Below are 5,212 nucleotides of genomic sequence, written 5' to 3' on the forward strand. Positions count from 1 at the left end.
CCAGGAGAAATGCCCTCTTCTCATGAGGCAGAAATAAATAAACACCTCTCCCGTCCTCTACCTCTGCTGATAGTCGTGTGCCTCTACAGGGAGGGAAAGCAGAGGTGCCTGAGCTTCTGGATCCAAACTATGTCCACCTTCATCAGGAGTATGTCCCTGCTAACTGAGGATCCAGCCATTCCCTCTGCAGTCTGGGGCATTTGCGTGCTTGAGGAGAGCAATGACAGCAGATCACGTGAGTGTCAACACCTGACAGAACGGGTGCGTCGGTGCCGGGTTGCTGGAAAAGGTCCTGCCTGGCTTGTGTGAGCCAGGCCAGCAGCTTCGCCCAGTGGCTCTCCCCACTCCGAGTGCAGAGCTGAACCCCTTGCCTACAACCCCACAGTGCCCCTGCCCCACACTGGCCAGATGCTGCTGCCCAGGCCTCCAGGGTGGGGATGTTTGGGCCAGGGGTGCTGTGAAGGAAACCACCATGGAAATGCCGGGACGTCTGCAGCTATCAGTAGGGTCATTTCTGCATCCCCTCACCACCCCCAGATTCCTGGGGCTGTCCATGTGCAGCTGCCCCATGCAGGAAGCTGGAGCGATGCCAGGGAAGGTGGCCGGATCCGTGCCAGAGGTGGGGCTGGCTCTGTGCTGGGTCTGGGCTTGTGGCCAGGGCTGGTGTCCCTGCCAAGCCTGGCTTTGCCCTGGAGACTTTCGGGGAGAACAAGGAGGAGTCCTGGGAGGGATAAATCTGCCCCTCGCCTTCTCCAGCTTCACTCGGCACTCACCACACCTCGGAGGAAGATGAAGGCCGCAGTGCTCAGCGTGGCCCTGCTCTTCACCATCCTGCTGTGCACCCCGGAAGATGCTCAGGTGAGTCCCCAGGGCCACGGCAAGGGGCTCAAGGCTGGGGATGGCTCTTGGCTGCCGGACATCAGCTCTCCTGCAGAATAGAATTGTAGTGGGGAGCAGGAAATCCCTTGCCTTGGCCTCTCCCTTTCCCAAGCAAGGGGCTCCTCCAGGCCCCCCTGCACCTCCAGCCCTGGGCAATGCAGCTTTCAACCTCCCCACAAGAATTAGTGTTCTTGTGCCCAGAGCCCGAGTTCCTCACTGGATGCTCAGACGTGTCTCCTCCCTGGGAGGGCCCCACCAGTTTCTTGTCTTGGTGCCCCCACCTCCCTCTCTTTTGGGCCTCCCCATCACATCCTATTGGTCTCCTCAGACATGTTTCCCTGGGATCTCCTCCGTGTCCTATCTAGGGTTACCAAATCCTGTCCTTGTGATCATTCCCAACGCCTTTCTTTCCATGTTCCTGATCAGTCCTTTGTTTTTCATCCTCTCCACTACAGTTGTGTCCCCAAATCCACTTCTTCGATCCACCACTCCCAAACATTCTCCGTCATTTTCGTCCTCTACAGTCCTCATCCTTCTGACACCTCCAACCACCTTATTTGAATTCCCTGTGTCCCCTCCACTTGAATTCTTTCACCACAGACTTACATCACACACAGTCTTGTCCCTTCAAAACCCCCAGCCCAGTACTGTGGGTTCCACTAATTCACATCAGTTCTCTGTCTTTGGGTCCCCATCACCCCCATCTTCTTTGGAGGCCCTGAATTCCCCATGCTCTCCTTGTCTCCATCCCAAACCCCAGTCCCTGCATGAACAGGTATCTCAGGTGAAACTTGGAGGATTGGGGCTGAGGGGAGCAGAAGGTATTTTCCTGCTCAGAGCAGGGGGAAGCCATGGGCCTGGGGGCACTGGGAACACCTGTGCACCATCTCCAGCCCCACCAAGGTCCAATCTGCTTTTTGCTCTTCTTTCCTAGGCATTGCTCAAAGCAAGTGGAGATTTGAGCGCGATGGTACGTAGTGGGGTGGACTGGAGGGTGCCCAGTCAGGTGAACTGGAGGGCAATGTGGTCCTCCCATCCCTTGCTGAGACTGGGGACATCCCAATGACCACTGAGGTCTCATGGTCTCTCTACAGGCGTCACTCAAACTCGGGAAAGTGAAGAGAGCTGAGGTAGGTACCGTGAGTTCTGCTGGCCCCAGACACTCCCCTCCAGTGGTCATGACAATTCAGCATATCCCAGTGTGACCCAGTACATCCCGGTGCACCCCGCTGCAACCCCAGAGGACACCCCTACACCTTTTCCCAAGAGCTCCATTGCATTCCCATCCATCTCATTACATCCCAGTGCATCCCAGGATGCCCCAGTACACAGCCACACACCAGGTGTGCTCCTTCCCCAGGGCAACCACTCCTTTCTCTGTACCACCATGCAAGCTCACATACACACATACGCCATTTCTCCCAGAGGCACTTTCCCCAAGGATCCCATTGCTGTCCCCGGGCTACAAGTAAACCCAGAGTACCCAAGTGTATCCCTAACACTCCCTTTCTCCCCAGCCCCTTCTGGATGACATGATGGTGGAAGTTCAGCCCCCAGAAAGCCTGGCTGTGTCTGCTGATGTCTAGGTGAGCAGGATCAGGGTGTCTCCAGCCCCACAAAGAATCCTGGGCCCCGAGGGATCCGTGAGACTGCAGGGGTTGCCAGACCTTGGGTATGGGAGAGGTCACTGTCCCTGTTCTGTCACAGGGTGAGCGGGACAGAGCTGCCCCCATGCCTTTCCGTGCACTCCGTGGGGCTCTACAGCCCCATGGCTCACCATGTGCAGGCCAGGCAGGACTTTGGTGCCACCCAAACCCCAGGATCACTGTGAGGGCTGGGCAGGGCTCTGCGAGATGTAGGGCATCCCGGGGCAAGGACAAACTGGGCAAGGGGCTCTGGCTGTCATGTGTGTCCTGTCCTGGGTATCCTGAGGGCTCCCATTCCCTTCTTCCTTCCCCAGGACTCTGCAGAGAGAGATGCTGGGGACAAGGCCCCTCTCCTGTCCCACCTGACACTGGGGGGGGTGTCACATTTTGGGCTCTGCCTTTCAGGACTGGAGCTGGTGGTGACACCCTTGCCCTGTGCCCCTCCAGCGGCATGAGGAGATGATCATCCCTGGATGACCCCACCTGACCCCCGGGAGCCCTGGGCCATTTCCCTCTCATGATCAATAAACCCCTTCAGCAAAGCTTCACTCCGTGTGTGTCCGTGTGTCCGTGTCCACGTCCCCTCTCCTCTGCCAGCCCCCGGACGCCCGGGTCCTCTCTGGCTGCACCACGGCGATGAGCAGCGTGGCTGAGGGAGCCCGGGTTCCTGGGGTGTCTCTGTAAAGGAGATCCCCTTCCCACCCACCATGTGCCCCCCAGCAAGGGCAGATTAGGGCAAACTGGGGTGTCCCACCATGAGGCTGGGAGAGGCGAGGGGCAGCTGATGCCAGCCCTTGGGGCACCCGGTGCTTTGGAGGCACAGCAGGAAACAGGTTCTTGTCGGGCTGCAGTGAGCACCATCCCCCAAAGAGCACAGTTTGGGGTTGGGGCAAGAAAGGAGCGTGGACAGGCAGCCCAGAACGCTGGGTCCTCTGCCCCGCCCTGGCAGGGGCGGAGGTTCCCTGTCCCATGGACTCAGCTCTCCTGGGCTCATGGGAGATGTCAGAGCCCCGCTCTGGTCCCATGTGCCTTCCTGGGCCCCCAGACCACAACCTCCTCTGGGGTGTAACAGCCCCAGCACAGCCAGAAAGGCAGGTCATGGTTCCCACATGCTGGAATGACCTCCCCCTGTCCCCCGCCATGTGTGGCCCGGCTTTATGGGACTTCATGCTCATTCCCTCTCGGCTGTCGTTTCATCTCTCCAGACAGGCACTGAATTACCAACGACTTTCACATTAGGGATTTTTCCCTCACCCCACTGCATGTGATGATCTTAAGGCCTTTTCCAACCTAAATGATTCTCTGATTCCATGCCTTCAGTGGGGTTGAGTGCAGGGGAATATGTCCCAGGGAGCTGGGGGTGCCCAGGGCAGCAGAATGCAAGCAGGGCTGTTGGGCACCAGCATCATGTGGCTTGTCCCTAGGTTGTGGGGCTGGGGCAGGAGCTGTCAATTGGGAAACAAATAGCAAAAGGGGAAGGAAGAACCAAAATGAACCAGGACATAGACCTGACAGGGCAAATATGGAGACAATGAGAAAGAACAAACTTCACTGTGTATAAAAATTTATAACATTTCCTGTCTTATTTTTTTTACAATGAAACTAATTATAAAAAAAAAAAAAAAAAAAGAAAAAGAAAAAAAAAAGACTGACTCTAATATATCTTGGGAGTCATGTGCTTGTGCCCTTTACACGTCTTGTGTGGGACTCGAGGGACTCAGACGTCTCCTAAACGGCTTCTTCTTGAGCCCAGTGTGCGCAGGAGGGGCACTTGGTGCTCAAAGGGAAGCCTGTGTCTGGTGGGGCTCTGCAGAGCCCTGACTGGCATCCAGTGCCTCTAGACAGTCCCATTAACGGCTGCAGGGATGGAGAGGGCTCTTTACAGAACAAATCTGGGAGCTTTTGAAACTGCTTTGGATGAGAAGCTCAGAATTTGAAATCAGGTTGTAGAATTGGAGAGACTACTCTGTCCTCTATGTGCACCACGAGTAAGAGGGGTGAGATGGCAGCTAAGAGGACTTGTGTTTGGGCACAGTTTCTCCTGGGAAGGATGCTGGCACCTTGGAACAGACTCCTGGGATTCTTGTGCCCCTCCTGGCACACTGAAGCTCTCCCATATGCCTCTCCATTGGCTAAGAAAGTCCTCCAGGATGAGGAATAGTCTGCTGTGGGGAGCAGCAGGAGGGAGACAGGGCTCCCTTCATTTCCCTCCTCTCCTCACAGGTATCTGACCCGAGGTGACAGTGCCAGGGGTGGTACAGCATGTGGCAGCCCGTGGGACTCTGTTTACCCATGATGCTAAACCTGAAGGGAATCACGATGGAACAAGGTGTCAGGACAGCTCAGCATCAAAACCGGCACCTTATGAATCTATCCTACATCGTTCTGCTGGAGCATTTGCCCTCGTCTGCATTGCAAAAGGCTGTTCAATTTTATGGATTGGTTTGTGCAGGAGGGAGTATGAACTTAGGAAAAAATCCCAAGATCTGCACAGGGCTTCTGCCCTGATCAGTGAGGCCTAAGACCCATGGAACCACAGAATCGCAGAATGGTTTGGGTCTTAAGGCACCTTTAAAGATCATCTAATTCCAACCTCCCTGCCACAGACAGGTTCACCTTCCACTAGACCAGGTTGCTCAAAGCCCTGTCCAACCTGTCCTTATCAACACCAGATGCCAAAGACCCCA

The 5,212-nt window shown here is 55.8% G+C and overlaps 1 long non-coding RNA gene across 2 annotated transcripts; it reads left to right on the forward strand.

Moving 5' to 3' along the window:
• The first annotated feature begins 763 nt into the window (after positions 1-763).
• LOC141954948 (uncharacterized) lies at positions 764-3,062 on the forward strand. 2 transcript variants are annotated; one of them, XR_012632301.1, is made up of 5 exons: positions 764-858; positions 1,814-1,849; positions 1,974-2,009; positions 2,397-2,465; positions 2,840-3,062. It is a non-coding gene; the product is annotated as an uncharacterized LOC141954948 (long non-coding RNA). The 2 variants fall into 2 exon arrangements; XR_012632300.1 differs by having other exon boundaries at positions 2,931-3,062.
• Positions 3,063-5,212: the final 2,150 nt, after the last annotated feature.

The sequence above is a fragment of the Athene noctua genome, unplaced genomic scaffold (genome assembly GCF_965140245.1).
Source record: "Athene noctua unplaced genomic scaffold, bAthNoc1.hap1.1 HAP1_HAP1_scaffold_42, whole genome shotgun sequence".
In the NCBI taxonomy this organism is placed as follows: domain Eukaryota; kingdom Metazoa; phylum Chordata; class Aves; order Strigiformes; family Strigidae; genus Athene; species Athene noctua.